Source organism: Pinus tabuliformis, chromosome 7 (genome assembly GCF_031772625.1).
Source record: "Pinus tabuliformis cultivar Carrire ecotype Pingquan chromosome 7, CPIR1, whole genome shotgun sequence".
In the NCBI taxonomy this organism is placed as follows: domain Eukaryota; kingdom Viridiplantae; phylum Streptophyta; class Pinopsida; order Pinales; family Pinaceae; genus Pinus; species Pinus tabuliformis.
Genome location: NC_142293.1, coordinates 1,302,245,452 through 1,302,268,466, shown reverse-complemented (window position 1 = coordinate 1,302,268,466; position 23,015 = coordinate 1,302,245,452). Strand labels below are relative to the sequence as shown.

Here is a 23,015-nt window from a genome sequence, read left to right as displayed (position 1 = left end):
TTATGGTATGTCTTGAAAGAAGAATGTATTTAACTTAGGCATTCTTGATGAGTTGGATATTGATATAAAGATAGGATATGTGGTAATATGTAGGTTGTGTGGATGTCTTGTCTGGTACAAATATCTATTATCAATTTTCTATGAGTTCTTATTTCATTTGAGTTTGGTTATGAGCTACACTTATGACATTTTTCATATTGAAGTGAATTGTAATGTGTACTCAAGGAGCTATTTGTTTTGTCCCCTTCTGAGTTTTGAATGTGAGACAAGTTGTTGGAAATATTTTCCTTTTCTGACTTGTACTACACTTAACATTTATTCAAAGTCTTAGATGTAATGTTGATCAAAACATTGATTTGATTAAATTTTTGGTTCCTTTTGAGCTAGCTTTTGCTACCTAGTACCTACTATTGATATCTTTCAATTGTCTACCAGAACTAGACTGAATTCTCATCACTCATTTTCCAAGTTAATATTGGGTCATAATAATTTTCATGCAAGGGGGCTCTCCATGTGATCAATCTCACAAGTCTCTATCATACAAAAAAGCATAAAATCATCCATAAAAGGAGAGTGAACTACTATGCAATCCAACTTAAATCCAAATGCAGCAAAATTTGTTCCCTCAGCACTTAGAGTAGCACCTTGCAGTGAAAACAACACAAATGTATTAAAGTTAAAAGATATAGCGATTTGTGGTAAATATGTCTTAAATACAACCAAGTCAACAACCTCTAGCACCTCTGATGATGAGAACAGGCAATATTGGAATTTCAGGCTTCCTGATTACATTACACCAAATTTTGAACAGGATGCTTTGTAAGAACCTGAGGGTTTTTTATCAGGAAATTTGACTAGACATGATTATCTGTGTGCTTTCAAGTCTCTAGGTGTAATGGAAAGTGGGAAACTAGCTTTTTAAAAGATGTGTCAAAGTGTTGATGTCAGTTTTCATAATAGCAAGTCTAAATTTTCATTTCCTCAGCATGTTGAAGGAATATCGGGTAGTGGAATGGCACCTCTATATGATTCTAATGGATTGGAGTGACATATTATGGGTCATGATCAACACCTGTTGAAAAACAGAGATGGATATTTTAGTGTTGATGAATGTCATGATGGGGTTTTGAATGAATTGGTAGGAGAAAAATCACTTTTAGACGATAGGGATATCAATCCCATGGAGCTTCTTGCTAAAGAATTCCCAAAGTTTGCAGCTAAGAGTCTGGCAAACATATACTATGCAAGAGGAGGTGATTTAAGCTTGACAATGGAGATGCTATCAACTTGAGGTAATGACATACACGATATTGTCAATTATTAAAGTGGGTCTTCCATTGAATTATTTCATATCAGTTGAATTTCCAATAATTTTGCTTTCAAGATCATTGTGTGGATGGATTTTTTGATGCCCTTTTAATATGAATAAATTATCTCCCATCTTTCCTTTGATTGTTTTTTCTTACGTGTAGTGTTGTTGTATCATGGATGATATTATTGAGAATTAACACTCTCTTTCTTTTCTTTTTTATTTTTTTATAATTTTTCTATTTTTGACGGGATTTTTATGTATCACAATCAATTATGAGTGTGTTAATTGGCTCACACATTGGTTTGATAAGATCAATCTTAATTGGCATGATATTGTTAACTCCTTTGTGAGTGTAGATTGAAGATGATGCTGATTCACAATAATCCTTTCCTGCAAGGACATCGCCTTCTCCAAACCTTACTAGCATGGATTTTCCTGCATTGAGATAAGAAATTTTAGATGGTCTGTCACAATATACAGATAGTGAAGTCTAATAGGAAGTGAAGACATTCAGGAGGGAGGAGGCATATAAACTATTCTTTGGTGGACACAATAATTTGGGTGGTTCTAGATCTACCACTGACTTTGCTATTGTTGTCAAGAAATGTGCATCTAATTTTGGTCAGTGGAAATACAAGAGAATTGGTGCTATGGATATCAATCTTTGGTCTAGTAGAAATGCTCAAGTTTCATGAGGTTCCTTTGTGGTGAATAGGAGAGTGATAAATGGAGACAGGCTACAAAGCTATACAAGTACTCACTAGAATCAACAACATTGGCTTGAAACTAGAGAAGCAGTTGTTATACAAATAATTCACATCCTCATTAGCTTAGAGGAGAAAGACACATTGGTTGAAGAAAAGACTTAAGTTACAGGACTATTTGATTAGGTGCTCAAAAATTTGCTAAAAATTCAAAGTTGTTATATCAGTGTGGAACTTGAACGACCGCGTAGTGCTCATCATCCTAAATTCGGTGCAACTTGTTTCATGTGAAACAAACTCCGTATTCTCCCATAAACATTTTCTCTTCATTTTCCTAATCAGGCGAATTAAAAAAAAATGCAGCTAGACCAATCAGAAGTCCTTACTATTGACATGGCACTGACTGGGCATGGCTACGTTGCAGGGTGACTATTTTATCCAACGAATTGGATGGTGCCAAGTGGCACAATTTCATTGGTGGAGTTTTGGACAAATTTCATTGGTTGGTTGGTGGCCAACCACAAGCTGCCACGTGGCCCAGCCATGGGCCACCATGTGGCAGGTCGAGGGCCACCAAAATTGGGTTAAGGTCTAGGTAGCAATAGTGGAGGTCGAACCCACGAACTCCAAACTCCAAGCACTAAGTCCAACCAACGCTCCAAACATTGTTGCTTGTTATATAATGGCATGCGACTTAGATTTAAAATTAAATTTTGGCGCCATCTGGGAAAGGGACTAGCCCACTGGGGGGGCAGACCTTGGGCACATGCATTCAACATGACCACAAGCAGAGAGGAGTGGGGTCCTGGATGGTGGCAGAAGGGCATTGGCCTTAGCCTCGAGCATGTGGCCCCCCATGTGGCCTAATTTTCAGGATTAAGGCCTCATTGGGTATTTAATCTCTCTGACAAATTCACTCAAAATTAGGTGAAACCAGTGCTTAGTTAGTAGAATTAGAGGCGTGTTTGTAGGATGGTACCATATTTTAAGGAAATTGAGGTGCAATTAGCATAAAGACTTGGGGAAGCCGTAACGTCTTCAGTTTTTTACCAAATCACGAGTAGAAAAAGGTTAGACAGGCATTTTTGGGCATTCTAGAGCCATTGGAGCAGGTTTCAAATATGTTTGAACAATGTAAAATGATGTATTCACACTTTTGAGCATAAAAGAGAGGGCCAAGTCATTGGAAGTTGGATGAAGGAGACATAACCCAGGCGGGGTGAACTCCTTCATGATGTGCTATTATGATATTGTTTTGGTGATGTTCATGTTTATTATATGATTCTGTTCAGTAATTTGTTTATGTTAGTTTGTACATGAAATGTACATAAAAAAATAACTCAAAAACCCATGTTAAAACTTGCAATTAACCTCATGAATCCTTAAGCACTTTTACATATTCTGAAGAGGAATTTAGCACAATAAAACCAATTTTCCCATTCAAATCAAGTTTGGTATAAGAGCTCTTCGATTTATTTGTGCAACGAGGATTTAACAGTTTCCAAGTGAATGTGATGCTTACAAGGTTGAAGCTTAAGAGAGGAGAAGGAAAGTTGCCTGAAGGTCTTGAAGTTGGGTCAAGGAGAAGGAGTGTAAGATTGCCACAATCTCCACCACTAGTTCTACCTCAAATTGGAGTTGAAGCTTCAGTAAGCATGTCACATGAAGGAGAGCCTGTAAATATGGCAAAGGATGAGAATTTTTTTAGGAAGGTTTTCTTTGACATGATAGAGATGGTGAAAGTCCTCTATGAAGAGAGGAATACAAGACTACGGGGTGAAAGCTCCAATCCTAGAAAAGGAGAACATAATGAAAATGGAGGTAAACCTCCACCATATCCACCATCATCTTCATCTTCAACTTCATAAGCATCTTCATCCTCTTCCACTAATACAACCCTTACTCATACTCATAAACATACCTCAAAAGGAATTGGTAAAACACCACTATCTTGATGTTAAATTTGAACTACTCATGTATAATGGTCAAGTGATTACAGAGAATCTCGACAATTGGGTTCGTCAGTTGGAGGTTTATTCTAGAATGCAAAACCTTCAATATGATGATACACATATTCAACTAGCTTCCTTGAGACTCGAGGGTGCAACATTGATATGGTTGTAAGCCAAGACACAGGAAGAAATTAAAAAACATGGTAAGATCTCAATCTTTTGGTCTGATTTCATTACTATAATTAAAAGAAAATTTTATCCTCTAGCATATATGCAAAAATCGATCATGAATTGGAAAAACTTTAGACAAATTAAAGGTCAAAATGTGCAAGATTACACCAAAGAATTTAGAATAAGGTATCTAATATTAGGTGTAGATTTGCAATCACAAGACACTTTGCTGAAGTATATAGGGGGTTTACATAGTTACCTTAGGCATATTATCCTTATGTTTAATCTCAGTAGTCTATATGAGGTTTGTGTGCAAGCCACTCATATTGATGCAAGAGGGGAAAATACTCCAGAAAAGAGTAGTAAAAATCTATTTAAGGGTAAAGGAAAAGAAAAGGGTTTCAATGGGAAAGGAATGAAAAATGCTTCCATGAAGAAGGAAGGAGGAAAATAGCATACAAGAATTGCTCCAAAGAGGGTCACGAAGAAGCTCATTGTTTGAAGCTTCATCCAGATATGAGGCCTAAGAGATTCAACAACAAGGGAAAACAAAAGATAGTTGCAACCACTCAACCAGATTTGGGATCTGATTCGGGTGATGAAAATAAAATTACATCCATGGGTGTGAAAGGAAAAGAATCCATTTCTTGCATTAGTACTTCAAATTTACATAATGAAACTCCAAATAAAAATAAGAGGATAATTTTTTTTCACATAAGCGTAATCTCAAAAAATAGCAAAATTTGATACTGTTTTTGATAGTGGCACTCAAGCCAATCTCATCTCTGAAAAAATTGTAAAAAGTTTAAACATGGAAACCATTCCACATCATAAACCATATCCATTAGGATGGGTGTGTGACAGTGCACAATTGCAAGTAACTAGAAAGTGTAGACATAAATTGACCATTACTGCATATTTCATAGATGAAGTGGAATTGATGTTGTGCCATTAGACATATGTGGCATAGTTTTGGGTAGCCCGTATCTCTATGACAATAAAGCTATATTCCATAGACATGAAAACAAATACCGCTTGTTCAAATATGGGATAGAATGCATTGTAAGAGCCCATATCAAGAAACTAAATCCTTCACTTGTAAATGCGGGGCAGATGAAAAGACTAGTGAATTCTAGCAAGAATTTTGTGCTTCTAATGGTAAAACCCAAGAATGATATTGCTAATGAAGCTTTTCAAGGTTGTGACTCAAGATTGAAATCTAAATTGGTTGATTTTGTTAACCAATATGATGAGATGTTTCAGGAATCGAAAGGATTTCCTCCCAAGAGAGTAATCCAAAGTGAAATACAGTTGCAACAAGATTCTCCTCTTCCTAACATTGGTAGGTATAGGATGTCCTTGATGGAAAGTGTAGAAATTAAAAAGAAAATTCAAGAGTTCTTGGGTAAAGGGATCATCAGACCAAGTTCTTCACCATGTGGGTCACATATTGATTCGGTGCCAAAGAAGAAGATCAAATCTTAATTGGCATGATACTGTTAACTCCTTTGTGAGTGTAGATTGAAGATGATGTTGATTCACAACAATCCTTTCATACAAGGACATCGTCTACTCCAAACCTTACTAGCACAGATTTTCCTTCATTGAGATCAGAAATTTTAGATGGTCTGTCACAATATATAGATAGTGAAGTCTAATAGGAAGTGAACACATTTAGGAGGGATGAGGCATATAAACTATTCTTTGGTGGGCATAATAATTTGCGTGGTTCTAGATCTACCATTGAATTTGCTATTGTTGTCAGGAAAAGTGCATCTGATTTTGGTCAGTGGAAATACAAGAAAATTGGAGCTATGGATATCAATCTTAGGTCTAGTAGAAATGATCAAGTTTCATGAGGTTCCTTTGCAGTGAATAGGAGAGTGATAAATGGAGACAGGCTACAGAGCTATACTACTACTCGCTAGAATCAACAACATTGGCTTGAAACTAGAGAAGTAGTTGTTATACAACTAATTGACATCCTTATCAGCTTAGAGGAGAAAGATACATTGGTTGAAGAAAATACGTCTAGTTTCAAGCCAATGTTGTTGCCCAGCTTACCCCTTTTTTTAAATTTCTTTTTTGTAATAAAATCAATCAACAATCGTGGAGGAACATCAACCCTTACCCTATCATTCGTGGAGGACAGTGAGTAAAATGCCTTTACCACCTGAAGCTACACCTATCCGGTCAAGGCAGTCTCGTTTAACTGAATCCAGTACATCACAAACTTCTTGTTCTTCATCTAGATTACCAAAAACACCTATACTGATAAGTATTATGACTCTAGTTACTCCTACAATTACTGGTACATCTGTTACTGAAGTGGAATCTCCACAATTACCTGAGGACACTAGAAGTGAACCTAGTGAAATGCTAACCCAAGTTGTCCAACAAGAAGTTGATTCTCAACCCAAAGTTGTTCAACAAGAAATTACTTCTGAACCTGAAGCTATTCAACGAGAAGTTGATCCTGAACCTATCACCGTTCAATTAGAAGTTACTTCTGAACCAGAAGTTGTTCAAGAAGCCCAACTTGAACCTATTGTTCTTTTAACAAAACACTTGGATCTTGAAGCTGAACAATTGGAAGTTGTTACCATACCGGAAGACGATCGACCGGTTCATTCTTAGAGATCTATAACTTTTGAGACATCGTGCATTGTAGAAGATTATGGTAAAGAACTATTACCCATTGCCTATAATAGATTATTTACTTGATAAATTGAAACATGAAAAGTATTTTACTAAGTTGGACATAAGGAGTGGCTACCATGAAATTAGAATTGTTGAAGGAGACATTTGGAAGACAACATTCAAGACAAAACAAAGCTTGTTTGAATGGCTTGTTACACCTTTTGGTTTAAGTAATGCTCCTGCTACCTTCATGCATGTAATGAATGATGTGTTGAGTACATTTCTTCATGAGTTTGTTATAGTGTACTTTGATGACATCTTAATTTTTAGTAAATCTTGTGATGAACATGTCATGCATGTGAAAAAAGTACTTGATGTCTTAAAGAAAGAACAATTGTATTTAAAGATGTCAAAGTGTGAGTTTGGAAAAAATTCTTTAGTTTACTTGGGTAATATTGTTTGAGGAGGTGAGTTGAAAATAGATCCCTCCAAGGTTGATGTCATTTCGAATTGGCCAGGACCCAAGACAGTTACTAAGGTAAGAGTTTTTTTGGGAGTAGCCCAATATTGGAGGAAATTCATTGCTATTTTTTCTTTCATAGCAGGTCCTTTGCATGCATTGACTAGTGTGAAAAAGGTTTTTCAGTGGGGAGGAAAATAGCAAAAGGCCTTTGACGCATTGAAGGAAAAGATTAGTTTAGTCCCAATACTTACACTTCCAAACTTGAGACAGACATTTGAGATCCAGACTGATGCTGGTGACTACGCCATGGGTGCAGTCCTCATGCAACATGGTAATCCTATATGTTTTCATTTGGAAACTTTCAATGGTGCAATGATTAATTATCCTACATATGACAAGGAATTGTATGCATTGGCGCAAATTGTGAAAAAGTGGAAACGCTACTTGATGGATAAGGAAACAATCATTCACATTGATCATCAACCATTGCAATACTTGCAATATTAAACTAAGTTGCAACAATCAAGGCACTTCCGATGGATGGGTTTTCTTCAACAATTCCACTTGGTGATAAGGTATAAGAAAGGTATCTAAAATAAAGTTGTTGATATGCTTTCTATGCCTATTATTAATGCATCTACTTTACTCAAGCATAATTATGTTTTGCATGAAAGTTATATTGAGCAGTATGCATTAGACAATGACTTTGAGGATGTTTTTACAAGCTTGAGTCAAGGTAACCAAGTACAGGAATTGGATTATCATTTGCATGACAACTTGTTGTACCATCTTGGTAAGCTTTGTATTCCACAGCGAGAAAGAGTGAAAATCATAAGAGGGGCACATACTTCTCTTATTATTGGTCAATTTGGAGTAAGTAAGATGGTGGCACATCTACAGAGGTATTGTTATTGGCCTCATATTCTTGAAAGCATGTCAAGTTTTATTAAAGGATGTTCATTATGTGTAGTCAGTATGCCTCGAAATAGGAAGTTAGGATTGTACACACCACTTCCAGTACCTTCAAAACCATGGGAGAGTGTTTATATGGATTTTGTAGGAGGTCTTCCATTGTCAAAAAGAGGTCATGATTATTTGTATGTAGCTGTGGATAGGTTCAACAAAATTTGTATTTTGATGCCATGTAAAAAGAAAATTATAAATGAACAAATTTCTCAGTTATTCTTCATAATGTATGGATGCACTTTTATTCCCCACATCCATTATTAGTTATCGAGATTCTCTCTTTGTTGGAAACTTTTGGTCAAGTTTGTGGGGATTCATGGACACTAAATTGAAAAATAGTACAACATTTCATTCACAAAGAGATGGTCAAACTGAGGTGGTAAAGATGACAGTGATAAATCTTCTTTGGGGGTATTGCAGCAAGCATCCTAAGTTGTGGGATGAACAGTTGCACTACATTCAGCATGCTTACAACCCGGCCAGGCACTCTTCAACTCAAACATTGCCATTTGAAGCATGTTTGGGATACTTGCATAGTTTTCCTTTGGATTTCATATTTGGACTTCTGGTCATAGTGACATAGAAAAATTAGGAAGGTTCATTGAACAAATCCAGTTGGTACACCAAAGAGTTCAAGAACCCACTTGAAAAATCCAAGGCAAGTACAAGTCAAGGCATGACAAGCATCGAGTAGATCACAAGTTCCATGTCGGTGATGAAGTTTAGCTTCACATTAACAAAGAGAGGCTCCAAGAAGAAGGCAAAAATCTCAAACCAATTAGATATGGTCCATCCAGAATTCTATAAAATATTGGTGACAATGCATTCACATTGGATTTTCCTTCATATAGAAAAATTTATGTTGTTTTTAATGTTGAGAAATTAAGGTTGTATGAGCCTCCTTTGATTTAAGATCAAGAAGAAAATGTCTAGATTCCTTCCATTGAGGATTTTTCTCCTGCATACCTTGATCAACTACACCAAGACACCATTATTGATAGAAAAACAGGGTTTTGAAAATGAGGGAATGTGGATTACCTTCATGTGGGGCTCAATGGAACAACTCCTTCCAAAGCCAAATGGATCAAGATTGGAAAGGTGAGGGAGCTGTACCCTCACATAGCAAACAACTGAAAGTGATCTTTTGGGGTCCAAAAGCTTCGGGTGGGGAGGAATGATCAGGTGCTCAAAAATTTGCTCAAAATTCAAAATTTGTCAGATCGGTGTGGAACCTAAGCAACCGCATAGTGTTCATCATCCTAAATTTGAAGCAACTCATTGCACATGAATCAGACTTCGTATTCTCCCAGAAACATGTTCTTTTCATTTTCCTAAATAGGCAATTTTAAAAAAAAATATGCAGGCAACCCAGTCAGCAGTCCATACTATTGACGTGGCACTGACTGGGCATGCCTACATGGCAGGGTGACTATGCATATGACTGTTTCCTCTAACAGATTAGATGGTTCCAAGGGGAACACTTTTAGTGGTGGAGTTTTGGATGAATTTCATTAGTTGGTTGGTGGCCAACCAGAGGTTTCCATGTGGCCCATGAAGGGGCCACCATGTGGTAGTTCAAGGGCCACCAAAATTTGGTTAAGGTCTAGGCAGTAGTGGCGGGGGTCCAACCTGTGACCTCCAAACTCCAAGCGCCAAGTCTAACCAACACTCAAAACTTTGTTTCTTGTTATACAAAGTTTGGTGCCATTCGGGAAAGGGGAAACCCACAGGAAGGGCCAGCCCTTGGGCGCATGCATTCAACACGACCGTGGGTATAGCAAAGTGGGGGATCAGCCGGTGGGGCTGGGCCATTGGCCTTAGCCCCGAGGATGTGGCCAACCCCATGTGGCATAATTTTCTGGATTAAGGCCTCATTGGGCATTTGATCTGTTCAACAAATTCACCCAGAATTATGTGAAATTGATAGTTGGTTAGCGAAATTGGAGGCCAATTTGTATGATGGTGCCTTATTTTGGGGAAATTGAGGTGCGACTAGCAAAAAGACTTGGGGAAGCCATAACTTCTTTAGTTTTTAACAAAATCATGAGCAAAAAGGATAAACATGCATTTTTGGGCATTTTGGAGCCATTGGAGCATGTTTCAAAGTTGTTTGAGCATTGTAAACTAATGTATTCACACTTTTGAGCATAATAGAGAGGGTCAATCCATTTGAAGCTGAACCAAGGAGACGTAGCCTAGGCAGGGTGAACTCCTTCATCATGTCCTATTGTGATAATGTTTTGGTGATGTTCATGTTTGTTATATTTTGTTGCTCAACTATTTGTTTATGTTAATTTGCAATGAAATTTACATAAAAACACTCAACAATGCATGATAAAACTTGCAATTAACCTCATGAATCCTTAATCACTTTTACATATTCTGAAGTGGAATTTAGCACAAAAAACTACTTTTCCCATTCAGATATTTATTTTCCAAGGTAATGCACCCCAGAAACAGATAAGGAGAGTTATAACGCTTGCCAGCTCTTATCCAAAATCGTTAGAGCCTAAAGGGTGGTGTTACTAGATATTTATGATATTCTAGAGGTCAAAGTAGAAGTTTATTGACTAACACTCCACTTTTCACTCAAATGTCAACTTGAGAAGTAGGAAACATCCACCTTAGTCCTACCTAAGGAAATTTTTATTCATAATGGAGTCTCACGAGAAGGGAAAGAGAAATAAAGCGAGGCAGCCTCCAAGATTTTACCTCATTGGAACTCATGAGAGAATTGGCAAGGATGAGCCTCTATTCATTAATAAATTGGATGCTTGGCCATTGTAATAGAGGTTGAATGGTTGTCAAACATTTGTAATAGATTTAGTATTGTTATGCTTCCAAGAAGTTGAGAGAGAGAGAGAGAGAGTGGAGCTGAAGGACAAGAGGAGGATTGATTTAGCCAAGATGGTTGTAATCATTTTTCTTCTATCTAATAATATAGATATGTTTCTGCGTTGTCTACTTGATGATGTCAATATTGTATTCCTTTACATGTTGATTCGATTCTGTGATTGATAACTAGCTTAGATGCATGCTAACTTATATTCTCTTATATATTGATATTTTGATTCTCAAGTTTTATATGTTGTGGAGATTATTCTTTGTCCTATTTATCTGCAAGTTCTAATCTAGGAGCTGGCAGAGAGGATTTCCACTTTGTCACACTGAGTTCTCCAGCAGGGCTATACCAAAGGCTGAGGTAATCTTTCTCCTTGTTCTTTGTCAATCGTTGATTAATATGAATATATGTGTGCTTCTTTGTGACAGTTGCAACTAATCTTAAGCAATCTGCATTGGATCCCAGGAAGACCCAAGAGGGTATTTCATCCACAACCACTTGTTCATTAATCCAAAAAGAAGAAATGGTGACTCCATTGGGAAATAATACTTAGTTCCCGGTTTTGATCTTTTAGTTCCCATTTTTTATCTTTTTTGTTCCCAAATCTCTCTTTCTTTCTATGCCTTCCTATTCTTCTTGATTCCGATTTTGTCCACTCAGGATGCTTCACAACCTCTTCTGCTATTCATAGCCTTTGATCGGACCCTAATTGACCCTTTTTACAACCTTTGTCTCTGTAATGCACCCTAGCTATGCAGTACAGTGAGTTATAATGCTCCCCAGGCTCTTGGATAGAGCGTTAGTCCCATTATTAATGCCCCTCTTCCTCTTCTGAGAAGCGTTAGTCAACCATTACCTTGTGATCCACTAAGTTATATGGATTCTTGGGTTAAGAGATTTTGTGTAGTCTGTTCTAGAGATCTGCAACTGTGCACTGTGTTTGGTTGCCTACTTTTATGATCATTTTTCTTTTTAGAAGAATAACTTAAATGTATTTTCTTTTCAAGGAAAGAAAATGAAAAAAAAAATTTAAACTTCCTGGTTTAGCTAGTTTCATTCTGTATATATGGGGTTAGTTGTTTGAGAGAATTGAATTTATGCACGTTGTGCATTTGTTTACTGCATTTGGATGTATGGTATTGAATTAATGTATAGATAACCTCTCCTGTTAGGAGATCTTTTTCTTCAAATGAAAATCTGAAAGAATTTTCCTTGCATGGTTTGTGTTATTGTCATAATGAACTCCATAAATCAACACTCCTATGAAGACTTTAATACAAGTTCACTCAAATTTCAACTTGAGAAGTAGGAAACATCCACCTTAGTCCTAAATAAGGACATTTTTATTCATAACGGTGTCTCACGGGAAGGGAAAGAGAAATAAAGCGAGGCAGCCTCCAAGATTTTACCTCATTGGAACACATGAGAGAATTGGCAAGGATGAGCCTCTATTCATTAATAAATTGGATGCTTGGCCATTGTAATAGAGGTTGAATGGTTGTCAAACATTTGTAAGAGATTTAGTATTGTTATGCTTCCAAGAAGTTGAGAGAGAGAGAGAGAGTGGAGCTGAAGGACAAGAGGAGGATTGATTTAGCCAAGATGGTTGTAATCATTTTTCTTCTATCTAATAATATAGATATGTTTTTGTGTTGTCTACTTGATGATGTCAATATTTTATTCCTTTACATGTTGATTCGATTCTGTGATTAACAAGTATCTTAGATGCATGCTAACTTATATTCTCTTATATATTGATATTTTGATTCTCAAGGTTTATATGTTGTGGAGATTATTCTTTGTCCTGTTTATCTGCAAGTTCTAATCTAGGAGCTAGTAGAGAGGCCTTCCACTTTGTAACATTGAGTTCTCCACCAGGGCTATACCAAAGGCTGAGGTAATCTTTCTCCTTGTTCTTTGTCAATCATCGATTAATATGAATATATGTGTGCTTCTTTGTGACAGTTGCAACTAATCTTAAGCAATCTGCATTGGATCCCGGGAAGATCCAAGAGGGTATTTCATCCACAACCACTTGTGCATTAATCCAAAAAGAAGAAATGGTGACTCTGTTGGGAAATAATACTTAGTTCCCGATTTTGATCTTTTAGTTCCCGTTTTTTATCTTTTTGTTCCCAAATTTGTCTTTCTTTCTAGGACTTCCTATTCTTCTTGATTCCCATTTTGTCCACTCAGGATGCTTCACAACCTCATCTGTTGTTCATAGCCTTTGATCGGACCCTAATTGACCCTTTTTACAACCTCTGTCTTTGTAATGCACCCTAGCTGTGCAGTACAATGAGTTATAATGCTCCCCAGGCTCTTAGATAGAGTGTTAGTCCTGTTATTAATGCTCCTCTTCCTCTTTTGAGAAGTGTTAGTCAACCATTACCTTGTGATCCACCAAGTTATATGGATTCTTGGGTTAGGAGGTTTCGTGTAGTCTGTTCTAGAGATCTACAAATGTGCACTGTGATTGGTTGCCTGCTTTTATGATCATTTTTCTTTTTAGAAAAATAACTTAAATGTATTTTCTTTTCAAAGAATGAAAATGAAAAAAATTGTTTAAACTTATTGTTTTAGCTAGTTTCATTTTGTATATATTGGGTTAGTTATTTGAGAGAATTGAATGTCTGCACGTTGTGCATCTATTTACTACATTTGGATGTATGGTATTGAATTAATGTATAGATAACCTCTCCTGTTAGAGATCTTTTTCTTCAAACGAAAATTTGAAAGAATTTTCCTTGCATGGTTTGTTTTAGTGTCACAATGAACTCCATACATCAACACTCCTATGAAGACTTTAATACAAGTTCACATAAAATCAACGTTTAATAAAAGTAATCAACAAATCTTTTCTTTTAACATACACACATATTAGGCTAGGCTAGGATCTTGGGCTAGGTAGTGGTGAGTAAACTGCCCAAGACCACAAAATTGTGCTTAGTGTCATTAAAGAGAGTAAAATCCTACTGCACTCATATCATCTGGGAGCCCTCCCCTTAGAAAGGAGTTAAATGCGAGACAAAATTGGAGTGTGAGAGAAGGTATCCTGCCTTCAATTTCATTTCCATTGGGTATTTTATGTATTGGGGATCCCCTCGGGCATATAGGAGTTGAGTCGGGGACTCACGTATTGGACCCACACAGTGTATTGCCTACGACCATGTCCCCCCCTAATGGTTTCTGTGATTTGAGGTAACCTTAGTGGCCAAATGTTTTTAGGGACAAACACAAGTTGACAAGGCTGGGCTTCTGTGGTACCTAAAAAGACGAAACTACTCCGTCTTTGATTTTTGAGAGGGTGCTCGTCTTCACGAGAGTACTTCGCCCCTTAATCTGAGGTTTGGGTGAAGCTCAGGAGTAATCATAACTGTACATTTGTCAAACTCTCTCTTTTATCCATTGTGATACTGGGTTTCATCTTGAAGAAATGGTGGTTATCAAATAGAGTTATATTCCTTGACTGCTTGCTGATTGACTTTTATAGTATTTTTTTACTTGTAGGTGTTGGTTTGTTATCACTAAGACTATAATAAATATCACTTTAATTTTTTTGATGAAATATATAGGTCATCGTGTCTACATACAACCCTCGTTGTCAATCTAGGAGACACTAAGGTCTTCCTCCACCAACCCTGGAGGATTTTTCGAGCCTTGGTGATCTAGATTCTCCCTCTTCAGGAAATGAGTCTCCATTGTCTAACACTGAATCACATAACACTTCCCAAGAAACTATATTTCTTGAGGCCTTTTATAATGAAGGATTTGTACCTCCTTACAATCCTCCCCTCACCTATCCTCTTGCACCAGTCTTCATTCAGGTAGCACCTATACCTGTCATGTCTTCATCAGTACCCACATCTAATATTTCCCTGGCAACTAATGGGTCGTGGTCCTTTATGGATAATTTTTCTCCACCATCACTTCCCCCATCTATGGTCAGTAATACACAATTGACTAGTTACCCTCCTATTTAGACTATGCCAAGTCCGAGCAACCTAGTTACACCAGCTATGAGTGGAATCTAGTACATCCTAGTTTCAACAACTTTTGTGTCAGCTCTTGGACCTCTAGCTATCGCTCCTAGTAGCATTGTTAGCACAACTACATTCAGTGACCCTTTTGGTTGGAACCTTTTGCTAAGTTCAAACCCTTGGGCTTAGGTGTTAGGGGGTAATGTTCCCAACATGCATATATTGGTAGGGGGCATTATTATTCCCCCTTCGCCTATAGGACAAACTAGTTCATCATTGATCGACTTACTTCCTCAAAGCGGACACTATCCTAGTGCCATTAATGTGCCTATGGAAAAATATATAGCTACTGATATCCCTCAACTCGGTCCTACTCCGTCAGTTTGGGCACCTCGTCCTTAAAGAGGGAAATTTTATCTAAGTAGAAACCAACCGTTTGCCCCCAACCTAATATCCCTTATGGACCGCCACCCTATATGGCTATTCCACAACAACAAGGGGTTTTTATCGGTGATGAATCTTATGTATCGTGTTGGGAACAACTTGATGGGAGGACCCCTGGGTCCTTCAAGTCATTCTTTATCACCTTGGTCAGACTCGGGGGCACCTAGCACTTTGCTCATTTTGGCGACACTTGATATCCACGATCTATATAGATTGACTAATGACCCCATCAATCATAACTTGGATTTGCCCCCAATCCCGCATAAGATACCTGCTGACATCCTAAAATTTGATGGGAAACAAGGGGATGATCCAGCTGCACATGTCACCACCTACCATTTATGTTGTGTATCGAACTCCATGGTTGATGACAGTATCTAGCTCATAATATCCCCCCGCACCCTTACTGACAATTCTACCAAGTGGGACATTTAGTTACCACGTGCATCAGTCAATACCTTTGGTTCCCTTGAAATTGAATTTTTAAAGCACTTTCAGCTTCCTATCCGCTACGAAACCAAAACAAAACTTCTTACCACCTTTCCTCAAGACACCTCCACCAAAATCTCTGATCACATCCATGAATGGAGATGTAAGCAGAGGCTTTTCAAAGCCCCCATTCTAGATTACCTGTTAGCAAATTGCTTATGCAAATCAATTCTTCCTCAACTTTTCAAGGACATTTCCTTAGGTGGTGTGGTCATGGAAGACCAATCCATTTTTCATTCCCATTATTTAGATTTTATTTACTCTCAACCTAGAATGTGATATGATGTAATCCCCCATGCTCCTCAAACTTCCAATTCTCCCACTTATCAAGGTTTGAGTGTGAAGAGGACCCTTCCAAGACCTTTTACTTTCGTGATGTGTTAAAATTTCATTTTAAAATAGCATTAATGAATACATCTGCATGCAGAAAAGAAGAGGAATATAAAAATCATCAACACATGAAACATAAGCGTTGATAATGGAGTTTGTCCAGGAGGGACTACGTCTCCAGGCCCCGGTGTCAAGATGGTGTAGCCCGCTACATTAAGTGCTATCAATAAAGGTGATGTACACAAGAGATGATGTTGCGATCATACAAAGAAAAATGCCCTCACACAGGAGTGGCTCTAAGAGATGTTCCACAACTGGTACTCTCAATCAAAATACTCCTATCAGTATGACACAAACACATGCATGATGAAAATCTCGCCCACATGGCATAAAAGGGAATTCAAACACAAAACATGCATGATGACAACAAGAGTATCCCAACAACATACAACAAGGGATCTCAAAGCATAACATGAAGATTTATGACAGCAAGTACATCATATAGAAGATTTTGCATCAAATCAAGCAAGGAATCATGAAAACATGTAATAAGCAAGATCCCGCATCAATATCAATCAAGGATCCGTGTAGCATAATGTATAAAAGAATAAATACATGAAAAAATCATATACCTAACACCACAGGCCATCTAAATAAGTGGATGTTCATATCTTTAGCAAAAGCAATCTACAGGGAATAGCGTTGTTCACATTGTCGATGCGCAGGCACAACCCGTTACCAATCCGGACTTTGGCTCCCCTTGCATCGATATTTTTCTGGCTTTCACAATCCAGGCATTTGAAACAGAAGTTGTCAAAAGTTCTGAAGCTTTCTTCGATCTCACAGCATCGATCATACAAGAAGAATAATGCTCTGGCTATCTACAATGTAGCTCTCTGGCTATCTGATTTTGCAGCGCTCTGGATACGTCTCTGCAGTTCTGCAGCTCTACCTGACCCTCTAGTTCTTTGGCTCACCTTCCTGCGCTGACTCTATCAAGCTCTATGGCTTTGCGGCTCTTGACACTCTCGCTTTCACGTGCTCTAGCTTTCAAGCTTCTCTGAGTAAACCTGCGGCACTGTCTAGCTATCACTGGCTATCTGGTCCTCCTGTGCTGCAGCGCTCCATCGGCGCAGCCTCCTCATTGGCTCTCTGGCACTTCAGGCTCTCAGGCAGTCTAGCACGCGGGCTCTTTGGCATGCAACCTCTCAGTTCCCTCCCCCGCCTTGGCTCTCTGTCACTCATCATGTTTTATAACACGTTTTGGGACAAGGCCATTTAAAAATTGGGGTCTGTTTGTTGAGAATAAAAGCCATTTGAGCAGAAGGTTCGACCGATGCAACAAAACTACAAAAATAGCCTTTTTTTGTTCAAACAGAGAAATACATGTGGAAACACAAAATACACAGAAAACATTGAAAAATCTAAAAAACCAGACTTCAAATTCCATGAAATCGGGCTTATAAATTTGTCGGGTCCACGCTATGTCGCAATCACATATCGCTGATGTCAATGGCCCTGTATATCGGGGGATCGCCAATCATCGATCGTCGATATGTTGATTTTCCAATCACCGATATGCCAATTAGATCTGGACCGTTGATCTATTCCTTGATCAGACGGTCCAGATTGCATCGCACGTGCTATCGCATCGCCCCTTGGTATATGGGATCGTCAATCTCCTGACCGCCTATTTAATCCTAGCCATTGATCGGTTTCCGATTCGAAGGCTAAGATTGCATCACATATCGTTATCACTACGGCTCGGGGTTCTGCCTTTGGCATCCGCTGATGCTAATCGCTGACACTAATCACCGATTTGATCGCTCCATCGCATGTCTTAGGTCCCGATATCACCGATTTCTTGCCCCCGATTGCGATTTGGCAAAGATCACTGATCAGGGGTTCTAAAGGCCCGACCTTAAGTCTACCCTTTGGACTTCTTCCGATGCGATTTGCCTTATAAGGCTAAAAAACCCAATTTTTTAGAGGAAAAGCATCCTTTTTTCAAAGGAACCAAGGCAACTCTTCTCGCAATAACTTCATCATCCAGACTTGGATTGACAAACCATTCGCACCTCCACGATTAGAAAGACAAGATCTACACTCTGGTCCTAGATCAAAGTCATTCCGAGCACTTTTGATTTTTGAGCGTTCATAAACCCTTTGTCCTGTATGTCTCTCTAGAGCCACCTGGATCAATCCTCCCCATTGAGGAGCTTTTGGTCCTCCAAAAGCATGAAAAATAATCTGCACTTTTCTTCGTACCCTGTCAACATCACAAGTGTCCTAAAAAGGTCTCGCTTCCATCTCCTTCACCTTTGTCCTTCGGAGCCTTAAGTGACGAGCTGACACCTGCTACTTCTGCAACCTGTAGTACATTGTTTTGAAAATTACATGCATTGGATGACATGACCAACTAAATACCCAAACATCCCACACTTGCCACAAGTTTATAACACATACTCGGTGGTCAAGTTTACAGCAAGATGGACACAATACTCTAGCTATGACAACAAGGCCAACACAACATTGTTGCTTCAAAAAAGTGATGGAAAACACATCATCACTGCAACACATGATTTACATACATAAGGCCAAACACTACTGTTTTGACAAGTGATGGAAACATAACATCACTTTTAGAGTTTAACATGCAAATCAAAATGTAGCTCACAACATGACTAGACATCATTGTTGCTGACCAAGTGATGGAAACACATCATCACGTTTACACTTTAAAATGCAACAAATGATTTACAAAAGAATGACCATGAAATGAAAACATGTCTACAAACCATTTTTCACTTATCATGGTGAATGGGTCACCTCCTTGAGGTGGTTTTGTTTGTCAAACAACTGCTCTTCCTGGTTCACGCACCGGCGCGTTGTCTTTAAGGTGTTGCTCTGGATGGAGCCTCCAACAAGTGGCTCTTTGACGACCATTTCTATCAGAATGATTGTAGTAGGCTTTCTTCCTCCATATCTTCTTAACCTATTTCTTTTCATGATGTTGAGAGGTTTTTTCACACCTCATGAGTGCTGCCATCCTTTTCCAACACTTAGAAAAGGTATGGTTAGGTAAGCCACAAAAGGTACATGTTTTTTTATGCCTTGATCTTCATTCGTTAACAACATGATCATAATCAAAATGAACATTTGAAGATCGAAAAAGGTTATACCTTCCCTTGCTGTCTCTAATGTCAGTATGGCGATGAGAGCTTGCCTTAGCTCTCTCCCTGCAATGGAGACTACCATGGGATGATGAGAATGTTTTCCCATCATTCTCTTTCCCCGACGATGTCTCAGACAAATCTAACACCTTCGAGCACTCTCCTTTAGTGTACCTCAAGCCTGGAAATGGGTGTTCGTGCACAACCTCCAAAGGTTGAATCATGTCTTGGTTATTAGCACCAAGTTATTCTTTCTCCTCGTGCGTCATCCTTGTAAGGAGCCTCATGTTTGTCCCTGTAATTGGGATCTCCAAATCTCCAACAGACATCATACTATGGGAAGATGAAATCGAAAGGAAATCAACATCTTTTACCTTCTCTTTCGATTTGGAAAGATCTGATGAGGGCTGCTCATCATCTCTCATTGGTGGTTCGCTATCTGTCTTAGTGCATTCCCCAACTTCTTTCCTAACATACCCAAGTCCTACCTGACGGGGTAATTCCTCTACTTTGATGGGATTGACAATGGCTTGGCCATTAATGCCCAAGCCTTTTCCTTCATACCCCATTCTCTTCAATAGTTTGGAGCCAATTCCTGTGGTGTGATTTTCAAAAATAGCAAAATCATCATCAGAAAACATACATGAAGATGGAGAACTACTTTTTACCTCACATGGGTCTCATTGCAGCTTTTCCAAGGCCTCATCCTTTGCTTGCAGCTGTCGTAGAAAACATTTTTTTTCCTCTTTCTCTTTAAGTAAGTGCATCTTCAATTCATCATTCTCTGTTTGAATATTATATTTGTTTTGCTTCAGTTCCTCCATGGCCTCTTCTATGGCTTGCAACTGAACCTGTAATCACTCATTTTCCTCTATTTCTTTCTGTATAGTTTCATACATGATTTCCACTTTCTTGGAAATGTTGAGCATGGTCTTGTACATCACTCTTTCATCCTCTATCATTGTTCACACTACAATTCACATCAACGCAAAGACCGCTTTGATACCACTTGATCCAGGTCCAGGTGTGAAGAAGGACCCTTCCAAGACCTTTTACTTTCGTGATTTGTTAAAATTGCATTTTAAAATAACATTAATGAATACATCTGCATGCAGAAATGAAGAGGAATATAACAATCATCAACACATGAAACATAAGCATTGATAACAGAGTCCCTCCAGGAGGGACTACATCTCTCGGCCCCAGTGTCAAGATGGTGTAGGCCACTGCATTAAATGCTATCAATAAAGGTGATTTCAACAAGAGATGATGTCGCGATCATACAAGGGAAAATGCCCTCACGCAGGAGTGGCTCTAAGAGACATTCCACAACTGAAACTCTTAATCAAAAGAATCCTATTAGTATGACACAAACACATGCATGATGAACATCCCGCCCACATGGCATAAAAGGGATTTAAAACACAAAACATGCATGAAGACAACAAGAGTATCCCAACAACATACAACAAGGGATCTCAAAGCATAACATGAAGATTTATGACAACAAGTACATCACATAGAAGGTTCCACATCAAATCAAGAAAGGAATCATGACAACATGTAATAAGCAAGATCCTGCATCAATATAAATCAAGGATCTGTGCAACATAATGTATAAAAGAAGAAATACATGAACAAATCATATACCTCACACCACGGGCCATCTGAAGAAGTGGATTTTCATATCTTTAGCAAAAACAATCCACGGTGAATAGTGTTGTTCACATTGTCGATGCGCAGGCACAGCCTGCTACCAATCCAGACTTCAGCTCCCCTTGCATCGATAGTTTTTTTTCTTTCACAATCCGGGCATCTAAAATAGAAGTTATCAGAAGTGCTGAAGCTTGCTTCGATCTCATAGCATTGACCATACAAGAAGAAGACTGCTCTGGCTATCTGCAACATAACTCTCTGGCTATCTAATTTTGCAGTGCTCTGGCTATGTCACTGTAGTTCTGCGGCCATGCCTGACCCTCTGGTTCTTTGGCTCACCTTCCTGCACTGCCTCGATCAAGCTCTGTAGCTCTGTGGCTCTCGGCACTCTCGCTTTCACACGCTTTGCCTTGCAAGCTTCTCTGAGTAAACCCGCGACACTGTTTAGATATCTCTGGCTGTTTGGCCCTCTCGTGCTGCGGCTCTCCATTGGGCACAGCCTCCCCATTGGCTCTCTGGCAGTTCAGGCTCTTGGGCACTCTAGCACACAGGCTCTCTGGCAGTTTAGTCTCTCGGGCAGTCTAGCATGCAGACACTCTGGCATGCAACCTCTCGGCTCCCTACCCCGCCTCGGCTTTTTGTCGCTCATTGTGTTTTATAACACGTTTTGGGACAAGGCTGCTTAAAAATTGGGGTTAGTTTGTCGAGAATAGAAGCCGTTCGAACAGAAGTTTCGGTCGGTGCAACAAAACTACAACAATAGTCTTTTTTTGTTCAAACAGACAAATACATGCGGAAACACAAAATACACAGAAAACATTGAAAAATCTGAAAAATCAGACTTCAAATTCCATGAAATTAGGCTTATAAACTCGTCGGGTCCGCACTATGTCACAATCGCATATCACTGATGTCAATGGACCTATATATCAGGGGATCACCAATCGTCGATCGCCCATATGCCGATTGCCGATATGCTGATTATATCTGGACAGTTGATCTATTCCTTGATCGGACGATCCAGATTGCATTTCATGTCGCTATCGCATTGCCCCTTTGTATATGGGATCGCCAATCTCCCAACCGCTGATTTAAGCCTGGCCGTTGATCGGTTTTTGATCCGATGGCTGAGATCGCATCACATATCGCTATCGCTACGGCCCAGGGTTCTGCCTTTGGCATCCACCGACGCTCATCATCGATTTGATCGCTCCATGGCATGTCTTAGGTCCATATATCACCGATTTCCTGCCCTCAATTGTGATTAGTCAGATATCGCTGATTGGGGGTTCTAAAGGCCTGGCCTTAAGTCTGCCCTTTGGACTCCTTCCGATGCAATTTTCCTTATAAGGATAAAAAACCCATTTTTTAGAGGAAAAGCCTCCCTTTTTCAAAGGAACCAAGGCAACGCTTCTTGTGATAACTTCATCATCCGTACTCAGATTTATGAACCATTCACACCTCCGCGATCAGGAAGATGAGATCTACACTTTGGTTCTGGGTTGAAGTCATTCCAAGAAATTTTTATTTTTGAGCGTCCATAAACCCTTTGTCTTGTATGTCTCTCTGGAGCCACCTGGATGACCCGCTACTCAGTAACCAGGTGCACATGCTAATAGTCTCATCAGTGCTACCTCAGGGGCTACTGTAAAATAAATCAGTAGGCACATTGCCAAATTGTCTATTGATACCTCTCCTTCTACCCAATTGGCTACTCTTCCAGCCATTGCGATAAACTTTGTGCAATCTACAAAAAATTTCAGCAACAAGAACAACAAGAATAAGAAAAACACCTCTCCTTTTGAAGAGCATCCTTCTATGTAGAACAACCCCAAACATAAAGCTTCTATCAAATATGAAAGTGGGAAAGAAAAAACTGTCAAGTTTCCTTGA

The 23,015-nt window shown here is 38.9% G+C and overlaps 1 pseudogene; it reads left to right on the top strand.

Moving 5' to 3' along the window:
- The first annotated feature begins 494 nt into the window (after positions 1-494).
- Positions 495-21,808, top strand: LOC149252279 (polyadenylate-binding protein-interacting protein 7-like; annotated as a pseudogene).
- The last annotated feature ends 1,207 nt before the right edge of the window (positions 21,809-23,015 follow it).